Consider the following 18,405-nt stretch of genomic DNA (forward strand, 5'->3'; position numbering starts at 1 on the left):
GAGGAAGCGTGGCAGTGAAATTCACCCTAAAACCAAGAGACCCTCGGTAGCGCCGTGGGCGGGAGCAGCAGAGGGGTTCGTGAGCGAGGTCTCTCCTCCTCTCCCCGAAGCCACGAGCCACTTCAGGCCTGCAGGGCTGCTGGGCTGGCAGCTCTGGAATAATCTGCAGATTTCAATTTGAAGTCAGAGGATGACATTTAGACGCGTTAATCTTGCGCGGAAGCGCTTTGAATAACTAGTTACCCGCATACACCGACGCACACACTCTTCTCCCGTCTTTGGGGACACATCAGTGCATGTTCCCCGTGGTCTGTTTTTCTTCAGCCCCGTGGAGCTCACTCTGTGGCTGCGTCCCTGAACAACATCTCTATGCAAAACGCACAGAAGGAGTCTTAAGCCGACCAGAGTTTGAATTATGAATCCCTGATTCATGAGCATATTTTTGCCAGCGCTTTTTTAAGTCCAGAGATACAAAACTCTGTGCAGGGGAGAGAGGTCTCAAGGGAACTATTTTAAAGGTATTCTTAGTGTGCGTGACACGGAGTCCGCTGATGGTATGTGATGAAGGTTTTCGAAATCCACTTGAAAGCTTTTACAGAGATGGCTTTCTCTTCACATGTTGTTAAAGAGAAGACTTTGTTGTCTTTCAAAGGATAAAATTACAAGCTGAAATAGAATGTATTTGGTGGTTTGATTCTGAAAAAGTAAGGACCATCACAAACAATTTGTAAATTCTTGAACTTAAGAAAAACGCATCAAACGGTACATTTCCAACCACTTGGGCCTACAGAGCAATTCAACACACTGTAGGCAATGGAGAGAGCACTGAACTTGGAGTCAGGCCTGCAGTTCTCAAGCTCTGTGCCTTGGGCAGTTCGTTTGAATGCTGTCCCAGTGTCCTCAGAATCTTTGTGAGGTGGCCAAGCTTAGGGCACCAGCCCTTGAAGGAGAGAGTCCCAGGTGGGCAGGGGTCTTTGGGGGGAGGAGGTGGGGTTTTCAGGACACTCCACTGGGATGAGTAGGGATGCCCGGGGGACTGGGGGGGCTGCACCAGTGTGGTCCAGGGCAAGCTTCTCCTATTTCAGAGCCCTGCCTAGGGCTGGCCCTGGAAGGGGGGTGGGGGGAGCTGTCCGCAAAAGTTCTGCTCGGTCATTTGGAATTCAGATGACCCCAGCGGGGGTTGTACAGTGGAGGGGAGTTTGGGTCCTCTGCCCAGTGAAACATCTGTTTACTCTGGCTTGCCTTGCTGCTGGGAGATCCACGCCGACGGATCCCCACCATGCAAAAGGAAAATGTCCTTTTTGGTTTCTAATACCAGAGCGGCGTTCTTAGGGTGAATAATCAAACATGTCACCCCATCATTACCTGCTTAGGAAAGTACTTCTGGGATGGACTCAGAGAATCTGCTTCTTAGGAGCTTCTAAAGACATTTTGTTCTTCTTGTGGGCTGCTGCTGCTGCTTTTTAAAAAAAATATTGCAGCTAAAGACCAAATATTGGCAGACGCATCAAACGGGGAGGTCAGTTGTGAACTACCTTGTGTTATGTCAATTTTGAAAGATAGTTGTTAATGAAGGAAGTTGTTGGCCTATCTGTGGTTTGACTTTTTTTTTTTAATTTTTTTCTAATGCTTCTTTATTTTTGAGAGAGAGCACAAGCAGGGGAGGGGCAGAGAGAGAGGCAGGGAGACCCAGAATCCAAAGCAGGCTCCAGGCTCTGAGCTGTCAGCACAGAGCCCGATGCGAGGCTCGAACTCACGAACCGCGAGAGCGTGACCTGAGCCAAAGTCGGATGCTTAACCAACTGAGCCCCTCGGGCGCCCTAGTTTGACTTCCTAACCTGACTGTATATGATGAAAATAAGATACACAATAAAACCTTACCTATTCCAGCTAATTAAAATATTCAATTTTAATATTTTCAAATATATATGTATATGTGTGTGTGTGTGTGTGTGTGCGCGCGCGCGCGCGTGTGTGTGTGTATACACATACATACAAGAATGGTCAAGGAAGAATACTTGGGGAACCTTTAATGACTTTAATGACTTGCTATAAGACTCACTTATAATGAATACAATAATGGGGGCTTCTAAAGATTACTTTTAATTTGATTATAATTTTTAAGCATAGTCTCTGGAAAAAAAAATCTTTTAAAGGTCTTTTTTTCAAGGAGAGTCTTATTTAAGTACCACCAGATGGTTCGACACTGGCGGTCGTGTTCATTGTCTTTACATCTCCCTTTTGTTTCTTCCCTTTGTTCTTCTGTCCTTTACAACCAAAGCGCACCTTAAAACTAATGAAGTTCAAATGACCTTCGTGATCTGGACTGATGTCGGCGTCCTGGTTTTGTTTCTGTCCTATCGTCACGCAAAACGTTACCATTGGGGGAAACTGGGTGAGGGCTACAGGAGACCCCCTTGTATAGTTTTCTGTTTTCTTGCCTCTTCTTACGGACTTATGCTTATTTCAAAAAATAATTTTTTCCAGGTAATGTTCTTTAGAACCCTTACCTGAAAGTCTAGTGCCTAGCAGGTATTCTGAAAAGGTGCTTTGGTTCAGTAAGTGACTACCGAGTATTAAGTCCTGGGAGGTTTTGTGGGTGCCCTTATAATTACCTCATAGATGTTGATGCTCCTAAATGCTTCCTGAATGTCATGCTCTTTAAATCCCCTTGCTAATGGGGAAGAGAGAGTTCTGGTTCTGAGATCTGTCTACTCACTCGGGTCATGCCATTTCACCCTACCTACCTGCCTGAGCAAATGGGCTAGTAAATAACCCTTGGGCTCTGTTAAATAATAGGAGCAATGATGTTTAAAGCTGGCTGGCACTCTGGGCACACTCCATGTGTGCCAGGCTCGGTCAACCTTACACTCATTAAATTGCATAAGCCTCTGAACGCCCTGTGACAACACGAAACACTAAGCAACTTTAAATGTGGCAAGTTTAAACAATAATTAAACAATGTCCCGACTTTCAAAATAGTTCACTCTACCGAGGAGGATCGTAATGGAAGATCCTCTTTGGAGCAAATAAACAAAAAAGTTCCTTTTGAATTATAATGTAAACAAAAGAAAACTTTGAAATGGTCCCATCGTCCTTTTCTTCTGAGAATAAATACTGGCAATTATTCATGACCCCTGCTTCTTTTGCTAAAACTCCCGCTAGGGTCAGCATTAAAAGAGCCAAACGTTAGATTATACGTTTTTGGTAAATAGCTCAGAGTGAGAATAATGCTCACTATTGGCAATAAGCAGGATCGTATCGTTTCAGATCGGTTGGATGCAGAGGTAGGTAGGGTCATAGTGAAGTACCAGCATTATAGTGAATCGTGATGCAATGTGCCTGCTTGCCAGAAAGAAGCTTCCAGATGTCTCAGCTAAACTACAAGGAGGAGAGCATCCCATGACCGTATCCAGGACTGCTCTAGCAGGCCTCCCAGTTTCCCTCAGACTCTCACTGTTATGGAGCAGCTGGTAGCCACCATTTACTGGGAAGATACAAAGTGAGAAGAGCCAAAACCTCATTCTGGCTCAGAGAGTGACTGACGAGGTCATTGGTTCTTAAAATGTATTCCCAAGACCAGAAGCATCAACACCATCTGGGAACTTGTGAGAGATTCTCAGGCCCCACCCCAGACCCACAGAGTCACACTCTGAGGGCGGGTCCGAGCAGTCTGTGGTGAGCAGGCCTCCTGGGTGGTTCTGATGGTGAGAGCCACCGGCCTACCTTACCTTGGGTGATCTTCTTCCCAGGCTTTAGTTTCTTCCTCTACAAAATGAAAGATTTATAGTAACGGTTTTTCCGAGGCCCCTCTCTAAACTTCCAAGGCCCACGTCCCAAGCCCTCTAATTCTATAGATCTGTGGTGTGAACGGACACATCCCGCAGAATTGCATAGTGAGAAAGAGGGCAGGCTCTGAAATCCGACTGCCTGGGTTCAAATTCTGGTGCCTTCACTTGGTAGCATGGTACACGCAAGCAGCCTACTGAAGGTTCCCGTTCGTGAAACTTTCTTTAGGAAGGCGTCGGTTGTGGTTACGGATGCATGTAACACCTGTGACTGCATCCGTGTTATAACTAGAAGAAAATGAATATAATGAGTTTAGGCTTATTTGCGTCTGGGGTTCTTTTTAATCATTTGACGATAGTCTATCCATAATGGGAAGAAAACTAACGTGATTGGATGCCTCCTGGTGCCATGCACCGTGGTGGTTTTAAGTCTCCTATCACTTAAATCAAATGGGAACCCTGTGAAATAAGATGGTCCCTGATTTTAAAGGGACCGAGTTTCATTGAAATTCAAGTCCGTGATCGTACAGTAAGTTATAGATCCGAGATTTGAAATTAGGTATATTTCACTCCACAATTCACCCCCTCAGCAGCACTAGGTTAGCCATTATATCTTTAAAATACAAACTAACCAGCTGAATAAATAAAATAAAATACAAACTAAACTTTCAGCCACAAGACACAGACATCTTTTGGCTCTTCACCAGCATGACTGGATAACACGGTGGTTCTCAAAAGCTCCAGTGCATGGAGCACCTTCTGAAGGACACTGGCAACTTCTGACCATCAGCAACACTTCTCTCCTTTGTGCCTGCAAAAAACAAAGGACTTCACCTCGATGGGTGTTTTGCCCTTCACCATTCTCCCTATCTGTGTGGCCTTCATATGAGAAAATGACTGGTGTACTTGGAAAGGTCCCAGCTGCCAGGGAGGGACAGCCACACCCAGGCTTTCAGACTCACGACGAAGAAAATCATACTGCCTCTCTCCTTACAGACCTCCTTCCCAGAACTTAAAGATCAAAGCAAGTTAGGAGACACAGAATTATCTATAAGGGCTTTTAGATTTTGACTCAATACCTGAAATATTTTATTCTGTCCATTAGAAAAGCCCTATTCCACTTGAAGGGTACTTCTTGTAGTATTTCTTTTTTTTAATCGAGAAAATAGGGGCAGCCGGGTGGCTCAGTCGGTTGAGCGTCATCCAGCTCAGGTCATGAGCTCACGCTTCATGCGTTCGAGCCCCTCATTAGGCTCTGTGCTGACGGTGTGGAGCTTGCTTGGGATTCTCTGCCTCCCTCTCTCTCTGCCCCTTCCCTACTTACACGGATGCTCTCTCCTTCTCTCTATCCAAACAAATAAACTTAAAAAAAAAAAAAAAAGAATCACTTTAAGAAAAAAAATATCCTAGTGTTTGGGGCCCACCTTCCAGACAATATGCCGTTTTTAAAATCGTGTCTGATGGTTGTTTAATATCATGATTTTAGGAGACTAGCAGAGGTTTGTGTGGCATTTGTGCATAGTTGACAGTATTTGGTGCCGTTCAGTTTGCTTATTTATGTATTATTATTTCTGACAATGTAACTCAATTAATTTCAAGTGTTATTAGTTTGACTGACTTAGTAGAATCTTCACTTTGGCGATTTTCATGAGTGATTTAAAAAAGACTTTAACAGTAGCCAATATTTATTTTCTATAGGCCCTTGAATTTCAGGGTTGAAAGTATCCTCAATGGTTGGTAATCCAACTCCATTTTTTAGCTCTTAGGATGCTAAAACCCCATCTTAGTTGGTTCTTGGAGGAGAGGGAGCAGGTTCCCAAGCATGAACCCCTAGTGTCCAACCAACCTCTCTGGCCCCTGCGGGCGGCTGTGTCCACAGCACAAAGGTTCTCTTAACTTTACCTTTGCTTCACACAAAATCTTTGTGTGGTTTCCTTGCAGTGGAATTGGACTGATCTCATGTGGGTCTAAAGGGCCCCTCTCGTCCTTCTAGAACCAGCCCAAGTATGAAACTGAAGCGAATCTTCCTACAAAGTCCTTTGCCTCTGACTCCAACCTTTCTGACTAGTTCTATTTATAAGCTTCTGTCCCCCTTTTGGGGAGCCTAATGTTAAGCGTTTGAGGTCTCTAGTTTTTTATTGGACCCCATAAGCTTTTCTTCTTTGGGGTGGTGGAATAGGGGAGGTTGAGGGAGAGGTTTGGGAGCTGGTAACAGACTTGAGCCCCCCCCCCCCCCCAAATAATGACCCTCAACCTTTACAGTGACAAAAATCACCGGGGAGTTAGTGACCAATGCCCATTCCAGGCTCTGTCCCTAAAGATTCCGATTTAGTGTCAGGGCCCAGCAATCGGGTTGCTTATTGAAAACACAAGCTGATGGTGATTGTATTCATCTACTCAGGCTCACGTACAGGATACCCCAGACTGGGTGCCTTAAATGACAGACATTTCTTTTCTCCCATTCCTGGTGGCTGGAAGTCCAAGGTCAGGGTGTCAGCAAGGTAGTCTCTGGTGAGGCCTCTCTTCCCCACTTGTGGACAGCAGCCTTCTCTCTCTGTCCTCACACGGCCTTCGCTTTGTGTGAGAGCAGAGAGAGAAAAAGACCTCTGTTGTCTTTTCTTCTTCTTAAAAAGACTCCAGTTCTATCAGATTAGGGCCCCACCTTATGACCTCATTTAACCTTAATTACCTCCTTAAGCCCTATCTCCCAGGGCACTTTGGGCTTCACCGTGAATTTGGGGGCAGGGAGGACACTGAAATTTCAGTCTATAACCTTACGAGGTGCTGTGCCCTGAAAAAATGCTGGTTTAGAGTGTGGACTAACAATCACAGAATTCATTTGTCAAGTATTTGGTTGACAAGACCATATGGCAACTGGTGTATTAAAATATCTAAATACATTAAAATCCCTGAATTTCTACAAAAGAATGAAATGCAAAGTATATCTGGAAGGTGTGCTGTTAAAACACTCAGGTTCATGAATTATACACAGTTTAGCTCATCTTCAAGAGGAACTTTTTAAAAATTTTTTAATGTTTATTTTCGAGAGAGAGAGCACAAGTGGGGAAGAGGCAGAGAGAGAGGGAGACACAGAATCCAAAGCAGGCTCCAGGCTCCGAGCTGTCAGCACAGAGCCCAAGCCTGGGCTCGAACTCGCGAGCCAGGAGATCGTGACCTGGGTCAAAGGACACTTAACCGACTGAGCCACTCAGGCACCCCTAGAGGAACTTTTTTAAAAAATAAAACTATGGAATGGGATTTATTGACACAGAAGAGAGAAAGAATCCTTAGCTCTCGAACACTTTCTTCTCTCAGGCTTTCCAGAGAAACACCCCAGAAAAAAGACAAGGGTGCCAACCTGTCCTCACTTGGCCTGGAGTGGGGTTTCCCCAGACTTGCTGTGGCCCTCACCGTCAATGTCTAGGCCCACCTGAGCCTGAACCCCCCGGGGCTGCGGTGGCGGGGGGGGGGGGGGTGCGCAGCTAGGAGGTGTGCTGAAAACGCGTGGCCTCGTAAACACGTTTCACAATTGTGCAATGTAAGCGAGTTAAGTAGTCTGAAGTTTGTTAGACTTACTTGATCCACTTCAGTCTAGAATCTTTTTCCCTCAGGGAAGCTTTTAGCTTTCGGCTTTTCTGCCACATCAGGATTAGGGGAAAGTAGCTGGTTTTGTTTTCCTATCCCCTCACCCATTCCCTCCTCCTGGTACTCCTGAGGGAAGATATCACATATCAGAGACATTTCTTCTTCAGAAAGACTTGGGTATGCCCGCAAATCCTCACTGAGGCCTCTGTGTGTTAAAATTTTTATCTCCAGGGTTCAGAAAGAAAGAAACACTGGTAAAGGGTGCAGGATGGGGTTTTTTTTTTCCCCCCTTTCTAGGAAAAATGCAGATGATTAACTCATGCCTCTGGGTGTACCTTAAATGCTCAATATCAAAATACACAAATGCCCTTCCAAGTTACGGGGACTGTTTATTCCTCCTTTTTTTTGCCCAATCTTACAGCCTTCGTTTATTTTGATGGTACTGGGATCTCCACTTTTTTTTTTTTTTTTTTTTGGTTTTAAACCTTATTTATTTTGAGCGAGAGAGAGAGCAGAGGAGGAGCAGAGAGAAAGGAAGAGAGAGAGAATCTCAAGCAGGCTCCATGCTGTCGATACGGAGCCTGATGCAGGGCTCAAACCCACGACCCGTGAGATCATGACCTGAGCCGCCATCAGGACTCAGAAGATCAACCAACTGAGCCACCCACGCGCCCCTGGGATCTCCACTTCTAGGTCTTAACTTCTGCCCTATTATTTTTATTTTGAGTTACAACAGAAGTAATGTTTTATGAAGCGAGGATATGATATGTTAATGTTGACATTTAGAGCCCACCTTGGCTTGTTCAGAAGAGTATCACCAACAGATTCCCCGCCTCCATAGCTGTACAAGGGTCTGTAGATGGCAGGGACCCCCACGTGTTGCCAGAGCACGGAGTGTGGCATCCTTCTGGGGCCACGGTTTTTGTCTTCCCGTCCCAGGGCTTTTAAATGTCAAAAACTTTACGATACCAGTTATTCGCGCGTTTGGTTTGGCAGAATTACCGATTAAACTGTCTCTCCTGTCGTAGTTCCTTCACAGAGGACCCTGCACAAAGTCTAAACTTTACGGCTAGGTTTGCGGAGACCTGGAAGGGGAAAGGTTTTGATTAATAACAGGGGTGGAAAAACAAAAATGAGAGCTGATGAGGTTAAGTGGTAAAGACAATTCCAATTTCCTGACCTGCAAGGGCCATGTTCCTCGCCCTCCACTGTAAACCTTTGCCCACACTCCCCTTACTAAATCTTTCCGTGGTGGTTCCTCGTCTGATGGCACCTCTTCCCCCTCAAGCTTTTAGAGAGAAATGACAAGTGATATTTTAAATTCTTTATGTTTCATATTTTAATGTTTGTTTATTTTTGAGAGAGAGAGAGAGAGAGAGAGCGAGCAGGGGAGGGGCAGAGAGACAGGGAGGCACAGAATCCGCAGCAGGCTCCAGGCTCCGGGCTGTCAGCACCGAGCCCGACGCGGGGCTCGAACTCACGAACTGTGAGATCACGACCTGAGCCAAAGTCGGACGCTCAACCGGCTGAGCCTCCCAGGTGCCCCACTTTACGTTTCATTTTTATATGACTTACAAACCGTCGGGAAGTAAAGTGTCCTTGCCAGATTATTTCCGGTCATCTGGTCATTCTAGGACTGCTAACCTAGTATGCAGTGTAGTCTTCAAATGGGGTCGTGTATGTGACTCAGAGTCAAGTGCTCCCAGGCTCCAGGGCCAGGCAGGTCATGGAAAGGGGTGAGGGGACGTGCGCAGTACTGAAAAGGGTGGTGGGGACCGGGACAGACTGGGAAAGCGCGCAGCCAGCGTAAAGGGAGCAAGCTCAGCACCCCCATCGCTGCTAAGCAGGAAGGTACCACCAGTGGTAACTGACATTAATTGTTCCTTTATTTGCTACTCTCCTTTCCCAAGTTAAAAAAAAAAAACAATCTGGATTTTTATGGGAAATATCCTGATGTTTAAAATATTGTTCATCAATTGAAAGGAATTGAAAGAAAGTCTTCACCTCACACTCTACCGGCTCAGCCTCAGATCATAGCTTCCAGGGGAGACTCACGCCAGGCCTCACCAGCCCTGGGGGTGCGGGTCAAGTCACGTTAATTAAAAGACTAAACCTTGCCGGTTCAGCGTCCCTTCCCACCAGGACAGGTAGAAGACCTCATCTCCTGTCAGTCGACTCCTTTCCCTCTATTTCCCTCCCTGGCTCCCTGTTCCCCCTGCCTGCACTGCCACTGCCCTTTGTCCAGAATGCCTCCTTTCCCGGGAGCCCCTGCCCTGAGATATCTAGAGTCCGCGGTTGGCCATCCAACCCCCGTCCCAAGCTGCTGGTGCTCACCTCTCTCTCTATGGGGAAAGGGTTCCATTCCTCTTATGTTTTCTTCCCTTCCATAGAAGAGCCCCACAGCTAAGTTGCTTGAGATGTTACGGCTGCCCTCTCCCTCCCTGCCACTCTCTCTTTCTCTCTCCTCCTCTGTCCCCCTCTCTCCACCCAATTTCCATGGAGGCTTGACCAGGACACTCATTACAGTGAATTTGTTCTAATCACCATGATTGCATGTGTGGAAAGTATATGAGCTCCTAGGATAATTTAGAACGAGCCATGCTTGTCATTATCTGTGTGTTATAAGAGCATAATTTTTGCAGTCGTATGGTTACATTGACTTTTACGTTACCACTATTCCACTATTCCAGGAGCGTCTTTTTTTTTTTTTAATTTTTTTTTTTAACGTTTATTTATTTTTGAGACAGAGAGAGACAGAGCATGAACGGGGGAGGGGCAGAGAGAGAGGGAGACACAGAATCGGAAACAGGCTCCAGGCTCTGAGCCATCAGCCCAGAGCCCGACGCGGGGCTCGAACTCGTGGACCGCGAGATCGTGACCTGAGCTGAAGTCGGACGCTTAACCGACTGCGCCACCCAGGCGCCCCGGTTTATAGATTTTAGAAGCCTTCTTAAATCTCGTAGACTCCTGCATTTTCATTGGGGACCTAGAGAGAGGTTGGTAACTTGCCCAAGAGGACACAATTGTCAGTAGAGCTGAGATTCCACACATCTCAACTCAGGGCCTTGTGTCCTTTCCACCCATCATTTCAGGAGGAGTAAATGATGGTTTGGATTGCATAGAATAAGTTCCGTTTGGGGAGTGACTTTTATTCTCACACCGCTAGGGTGGTAACCGACGGTCCTTGTGAAATTAGCTCCCCGGTACTCTCAGGGCAGCTTAGTTCATTGGGGTCTGCCATCTTGTTATGTCCTAATTTTCACAGACTCCCCAGCAGACGTCATGTTTGGAGCCACACCGGCACTAGGAAGTTGTCCCTCACTTTGTATCTCCTAGGAAAGGTGACCAGCTGGTCCTGGGAAGTGCTCAAGGGTCAAATGCACGCAGTCAATCCCTAAGTCCCCTGGAAGTAGTAAAGACAAACAGAGTGGGGTGACCCCCTCCCCCATTCTGTCCTTTGGTGACCCTTCTTGTTTTAGGGCTCCTCTGACGTTCATTTTAACCTGATTATACTTGGATAAAAATGCTGGGCAGGGACATTGACAGCGTGATACGCCGTAACCATACCTTACAAGGGGCCCTGTCCAAGTGGTTGGGCAAGGACGGAGTCACGGACACTGCCCCTGGCAGCTCTGCCCAGTGTCTGGAAGGGGCGGAAGAAGAGTCGAGAAGAGAGGGGCTGGTACGTTCAGATGGGAGGATGGGATCACCCCAGAGTAGGGAAAGAAACTAGAACATACTTTAATAAGAAGTATGCAACCCTAGTTACTTAATGCCACAGTATATTTGTAAACGAGGTTGTCCGGGGGCAAAAATGTCCGCCCAGTGGCCACTGTGGGTGAAATGGAAAGTTTACCAGCAGTTTGCATTTACGGGACATGCAACCACCTGGGTGGTCTCTCTCTTCCCTCTGCCTGGCTTCCCCAAGTTAGCTTCTTCTCAGCCTTCAGACATTAGTTCACACATCCCTCCCACAAGGCCGCTTTCTCTGACCGCCCCAAACCAGGTATGGTCCCCCTTGATGTGTTTCCATTGCACCCCGTGCTTTCCTTGCATAGCACACATCTCGTAATAGAATTCATCACTCCTTCATGTGATTGTCCAGGGTCTGTCTCCCGGGGCCACATTCTGTGTCTTTCGGAGACAGGGCATTGTTGCTGCCTCTAAAAATATGGCCTAGGAGGAGCAGGAAGAACATTTACTCCCCAGAAGGATGGTGTCTTTTTCAACACTTTTTACAGTAGTAAGTTGGCATAAAGATTAAAATTCTGAAAATACTTTGGTGGAAGCCATAGGAAGGCAAGATCTCGAGACTCGTGGAGAAGGTGGTCACAGGGTGGCGCCATTTTTAAGCACGCTCTCCACAGCGCAAGGGACAACAAGCCATTCCCACCCCACTGAACCCTGCCTCCAAGGAGTCACTTAGGGTACTTACTCAATAAACATCTGAATGAAGAGGCAAATACGAGTGGGAGACCTGATAGCATCTCAAATAATCAAGGAACTTCAAAATGGGGGGTGAGGTGTGATCTGTCTTAGGTTTCCTGAAGTGGTCCTTGCAGAAGTTCAAGAACTTCAGCTAAAGGTGAGAAAATACTCTAAAGATTAGGACCGCCCAAAGTGTAATGGACTCTTTGAGCAGGGATCAAATCGCCAGTAACTAACAGGACCCAAGCAGAGACCGGGCCTCTCTGGGGAGCTACTCTTAAGTGAGTGTTTAAACGCCAGATAAGGGATTAGATTAGAAAAACTCAAAGTATCTTTCCAATATTGATGTACTGTTATCCGAGGATTAAAATCCATATATCCCCTACTCAAAAATAAACTCCATAAAGGCAGGAATTGTTAAGTGTTCCTTGGTGTATCTTTTTGTGCTTAAGACAGTGCCTGGCACATAGTAACTCCTTAATAAATATGGCTGAGGCAATGAATTATATCAGTAGACAGCAAATTCAAAAATATATTTCTGGCATAGAGTAGGTTCTAAGCAAATGTGTATTTCATTGAGATGAATCAAGCAGGCCATAAATCAAAAAAGGGCTTAGATTTGACAGTATTCCACCCAGTAAAAACCCGATGGTCAGCCTTCTGACTAAGCATGGGAAGTCCAACTGCTATCAGCTTTTCAGACCAGAGGTTCTAGAGTTAAGTATAAAATTGTAGGGGCGTCTGGGTGGCTCAGTTGGTTGGCCTTCCGGTCGGCTCAGGTCATCATCAAATGGTTTGTGGGTTCAAGCCCCATGTTGGGCTCTGTGCTGACAATGCAGAGCCTGCTTAGGATTCTCTCTCTCTCTCTCTCTCTCTCTCTCTCTCTCTCTCTGCCCCTCCCCTACTCACGCTTTCTCTCTCCAAATAAACAAATTTTAAAAATAATTAAAAAAAAAAAATTGTACCAGCCAGGGACCTGGCAAGAAACTGAAGTAGCTCAGCTGGTTCAAATGGAGGTTGGTTTTTTTTAACGTTTATTTTTGAGAGACAGAGAGAGAGCAGGAGTGGGGGAGGAAGAGAGAGAGGGGGAGACCCAGGAATCCAAAGCAGGCTCCAGGCTCCGAGCTGTCAGCACAGAGCCCGACGCGGGGCCCGAACCCACTGACCGTGAGATCATGACCTGAGCCGGAGTCGGATGCTGAATCAACTGAGCGCCCCTCAAGTGGAGACCCTAATGAAGGGGTTACTTTATTAACGGTGGTGTGACCAAAGGAGGCAGCAAGGGTGTAAAGCACCCAGAGACTGAAGCAACAACAGGCAGCCCGACACTGTTCTTGGAGACGACCCACAGGGACCCCCAAGGGACACAGGAGCCCAGTGAGAGCCAGAACCATGGAGGCTGGCTGCCAGCAGACCCCTCATCAGCCAGGGCGTGGGACGAAATGCCCCCCTTTCCCTCTCCTCCTCCCTCATAATATTGGGGCTTCTGGTGAGCCAAACCCAGCTTAAAGCCAGCTGGCAGGGGGCAGAGGGCGCAGACCTGGGCAGAGCAGGGCAGAAAAAGATCGGGGGGGGGGGGCGGTGTGGAGGCGTCAGCACATGGGAGATAACTAGCACATAAATTAACTTTGTTCTTCTACTTTGATTCCACAAGCAATACATATTCATTAAAGAAAATGTAGAGACTAAATCAGTGGGTAATGAGGGGTCTCCCCCACAATCCCACCTCTCAACGGCCAGTACGAATATTCTGGCTTTTTCTCCTTTTTTTTTTTTTTTTCTGTTTTTCTTTCCTGTGCTTGTATAGGATTCAAAGATTTCTATTCAGAATAAACCAAAGTGAATTGGGTTACACTTGTTTCTTGGCCTAATTAGGATTAAACCTGTAGCCGAACAGAGTGCTCTGTTTCCCTTCCTTTGTTCTCTCAACATAAACAAGTTACTTCATGTATCTCTGTGGGAACTAGGAAGCAGGCAAGCGCCTAGACTCACAAAAACTTCCAGCAAATTTGGCTCTCCGCCTGGTTACCAAGTAATTAAATGTCAGACGAAGGATGAGTCCAACGGAGCTCACTCTCCAAGACTAAAAGGAGAACCTAAGTGCAGGCCGCCTCACGGAGCTCGATTTTACCGTCAACATGAAGGTACCATCCAATGTTAATATCACTTGAAGGGGAGCCTGAAAATAGGAGCAGAGGCAGGTTAGGAAGACGGAGCAGGTGCTTATGTATAGTTTCTAGTGACAGCTGATGCCTAACACTCCTCCCACCTGTCATTAACTATCTGATGCTCGTCCAGTCCCGCTAGGCAGGAACGTCCAGAAGGCAGAGCCAGCGTCCCTTCACCGAGCCAGCACAGAACCTGGTGTCGCCTAGGTCCCCAGCCCAGGGAAGGGGGGTGGTTGTTACTGTTGAAGTCGAGAAAAGGTGTGAAGGGAAAAGAAGGGTCAGCAGGTGGTTGCTGTGTGTGTGCCAAAGCTCTAACAGGCAAAGATCAGTACCCACAGTAACAGGTGGGTGTTTAAGATCCTTGTAATAATATCATCTCACTCAGCAGCCCTCACTGCCTTCTTTAGTTAAACAAAAAAAAAGAAAAAAATCCTGGAAGGTAATAAATCGTCGCAACTCCTTGAGAGAAGACTAAGTTCTGCTTTTCTGGAATGGGATCTGTCCTTGGCCTTTTATAAAGTTCTGCCTGAGTGGGATTGGGCTCGTGACTTGGTGCCGGAGGCCAAACGAATAGCTCATCCCACCCCACTTCAGTTCTAGAAATTAGAACTGAACCCGGTAATGAATCCATTTGCTCTGACAGGGTAAGCCCTCAAGCCCTTGTGACATTGAAGGTGGCCTTGGGACTGGGGGAGGAGATGGATGGCGGCCACCCTAAAGGATGGCACTTACCATGGGGAAGATTCAGAACCAGTTCAGAGGAGACTCATAGCTGCCCCGAGCAGCTTGTCTGTGTCTCCCTCGAAAGCCTCAGTCCTCACCTCTGCTGCTTTCAGTAATCGTCTCTCTGAACCCACCACGGCTTTACAGAGTCTACAGGCTAGGGGTGCCGCTGGTGATGTCTACCTGGCTGTGTCCCTCCCTGTCACTCCATGACCTTACAGCTGTGGGGGGGAATGGCTGGCCAGGGGGGTTGTCTCTCTTCTCTGCCAGCATCTGAAATGGTTTTGCCAGTTCACATAAAGGTTATGAACCCCCCACGGTTGTTACTCTGAAACGATAATAGATTCTTTTTTTAAATTATTATTTTGGAAAACAGCGCCGCAGGGTATCAATAGAGTATCCAAGCCCTTCCTACAAGTTCAAGTACATTTTTTTTTAAGAGTGTTTTCAAAAGTATAGAGTGTGTTGAATGCCTTTCGTTATGAATGGATTCGATGTGTGTTATCTCCTGGAGAAAAATGTGTCTGGAAACATACTGCATTCTTAGAGGGATAATTAGTTCATTGTGCTCAGCACAGAGAGTCCTCCCATGGTGTCCTCAAAGATAGGACTGATCTACTATTGAAAGCAAGAGACTATTTGCAACATATTGCTTGCTCAATATCTAAAAATTGTTCAGTTCAGAAATAACTAAGACTTGATTTCATCGTCTCTGGACAATAAAGACCGAAATAGCCTAATAAAAGAACAAAGTGAAAAACAGAGCTAATGATTGTCCTAGACTCAGAGAAATGAGCCGATGGAGGAACACTCCAGAAACAGCAGGATTTTAGGCAATCTCAGTTGGCTTTCATGGCAGACTGACATATGACCGAGACCTGAAAATATGACTTGATTGCAAGGTAAGGGTGACTGTGAGAAAGTGTGAATAGTACGCGTTGTGTGTTTCTTTTCTAAAATTCATATGACCGTGACTCGATACTGACATTTTAGTGCAGTAGGGGGTGAAGAATTGTTTTCAGTTGGAAGATTTGAGTACTGGAAACCATTTATTATTTATAGTTTGGTTTCTATTATTATGTTCAATACTCCAGGACTAACAACAAAAAAAATAATACCTGCATTTAATTTCCCCTATACGCAAGTGCTTTTGTCTGCCTTACATCTGTACCTTTTGTTAAGAGCAACCACTTTTTAAATTTGTGAAGATAAACTCACGATTAAAATTATTTCACTTTGAAAATCATCTTTGAGAAAGAAAAAACCAGATTAGCTTTTGTGTTTGTTTAACAAAGTATCTACTTTGGTTTGTGTAACAATCGCAAGGCAGAATTTATGGCTAGTGACATTTTCTGGGTTTAGAGTAGACGGTCTGGAGGAGTGTATATAGATTTTTAATAAACACCTGCAATGCAGAAGGGTGTTAGTACATTACATCTCATTTTCAGGAGGAAGGTCAGTGTATCCTTCTAAGGGACATCAGTGGGGATGTGGCAGTTCTTGGCAGGCGACTGGCTCGAGTGTTTATCATATTTATTCTGTGGTATGCACTCAGAAAAATGTAATCTGCCTTTTTCTATCAAAGAAAAAAGCTCTAATGGGCTAAAAAAAAAAAAAAAAAAAAAAAAAAAACCTTAAGAATGTTTTGTCCGTGTCCTGTGCTTTAGAAAACGGTTGGTTTCACCAGTTTGGGAAATGGCAAGATCTTAAATCACCAGATAAACAGCCCCCCTCCCCACTCCCAGCATTTATATTGTTACATGCTGTGTATAAAATATTAGTTGTGGTTTGAAGTACCCCTTGTAACTCCTAGCGCCTCTGTATCTGAAAATGTAGGACTGTATTCTAAATCTGCTTTATCCGGTATTGGTTTTAGGAAGCAAAAATCTTCCCTTGCGTTCAAAAAACAGTGTGTGTGCCTTTGCACTGCTTCCTTTCTCCAGGACATTCCTTCACCCTTTGTTGCCCAGCTTCTTGGAGCTGTTGCCTGGCTGCAAAGTCAGCAGAGGAGCGCAATTAGGTCAGACCCTGTTAAGTCCCTAGAACCGCACGCTCTCTGAGCCTCCCCCTCTCAGCCTTCCCAGCCCTCCTGGACAGTCCCCTTGTGGCCTCCTTCCTAAAAGACCTGTACGGTTCCTGGGGAGGACGCGGACGTGCACCGGCTAATTCATACTAGGGTAGCAATGACTCCATAAACCCTCCCGGGATAGATTCGAGTGTTCACTGACAACTTTTAGCTTAAACCAAAAGACCCGGTTTCTCATAGCGGAAGTGCACGCCCTATGGCAGATGTCTGGGAAAGGACGTTTTTAAATAGTGGGGCTTTCTGGTCCTCCTCCAATGAGGCCACAAGGCTGGACTGCACTTGGCTCGCTGGCTGGTTAGTGCTGTAGACCTGTCCTGTGGGGGCTGTTCTTCCACCCCTGGGCCCCCAGCCCCGGTGGGGCTACTGTGAATAGCCCCTGTCCTTCCAAATTGCCTAACGAGTGCTGCAAGCGAATTAACAAGAGCTGCTTTCCAGTAAGAGTATATCTCTTTCACCTAACAAGGCATGAATGTGCAATATATCTGCGACCCATCTCTCTGTCCCTTACAAAGAGACTTTGCTGAGCAAAAACAGCCCTTTTCCCTGCTCTTGATATCGGCAAATAAATTCTACAGGAAGAAGCAGCAAGGATGCCAGTGTTTGTGCCTTTTACGTGTCTCGGGATTTATTTTGCTCCGTGCACAGAGGTCCAGCAGGGCACCTAGAAGAGCTGGTGCCAGCCCGTGTACTCCACGTGTGGGACATGAGATGAGAAGAACCGGAAAGCAAAGCCATGGCAGAGTAAGGTGGGACACAGAGAGGCCTTGAGAAAACACCCAGGCACACACACGGAGGCTCCTCTGCCCTCAGCTGTGAAAGAGCCTTGAATGGTTCTCCAGGAATGTTCCTTTCCCTTCCCTTTTCCTCTCTGCTCTTAGATCCCTGAGTCTTATGCTTTGTTCATTTGTTAATTCACTTAGCAAACACTTGGTACTGGGATAAATATAAAGGCAAAAAGTGTGTGTGTGTGTGTGTGTGTGTGTGTGTGTGTGTGTGTGTGTGTGTGTTCTCTGCCCTGAAAAAGCTAGATTTTTTTTTTAAGTTAGATTTTCAAAGCTTAGATTCAAAATCCTATGAACCAGCCATGTTTGCAGGTGTGATAGAGAATGGTTCCAGTTACTTGCAAGAATTAGGAAAGATCTTTACTTACTAAAACAGGAATCACAGGTGAACTAACAAATGACTAACCCATGGGACCAAATACGCCCTGTGCTGTCACTTCAAAGCTGCCCTACAGGTTGGGTCACTTGGTTAATGCAGAAGTTTACAGACTGCCCAGCATCCACACTGGACACAGTCTTGCTGTAATGTACACAGCATCTCTCAGAAATGGCTTTTAAAAAATGTTTCTTGGCAAAAAAAAAAAATCCAAGTACAATAATACTGTAGTAGAAAATAAAAGACTTGTGATCTGAAGGTAAGGACCCAAAACACATGGGTCAGGAGAAAGCCAGGAGCCTCTGTATATGTACTACCCCCATCTAAGAATTTAGATTTTTGCATCTTCCACATGAAGATCAAATCTATAGTATAGGAAGGTTCCCAGCTCTGCAAGCTGATGGTCCAGGGTAGAAACAAGACCATTAGAAAGTAATGAAATATGAGACCACTTGATACTCTAAGTATC

At 45.9% G+C, this 18,405-nt stretch overlaps 1 protein-coding gene across 6 annotated transcripts in view; it reads left to right on the forward strand.

Moving 5' to 3' along the window:
• Positions 1–18,405, forward strand: part of PLEKHG1 (pleckstrin homology and RhoGEF domain containing G1) — a 235,911-nt gene that overhangs the window by 103,346 nt on the left and 114,160 nt on the right. Inside the window, exon 1 of one of the 6 annotated variants that reach the window (XM_019831388.3) lies at positions 15,040–15,594. The exons of the other annotated variants lie outside the window; for them this stretch is intronic. The gene's annotated coding sequence lies outside the window, so the exon portion shown is untranslated. Of the gene's footprint in view, positions 1–15,039; positions 15,595–18,405 lie in introns of those variants that run through there. 6 annotated transcript variants of the gene reach the window in all.

This window comes from Felis catus, chromosome B2 (genome assembly GCF_018350175.1).
Source record: "Felis catus isolate Fca126 chromosome B2, F.catus_Fca126_mat1.0, whole genome shotgun sequence".
Taxonomy (NCBI): Eukaryota; Metazoa; Chordata; class Mammalia; order Carnivora; family Felidae; genus Felis; species Felis catus.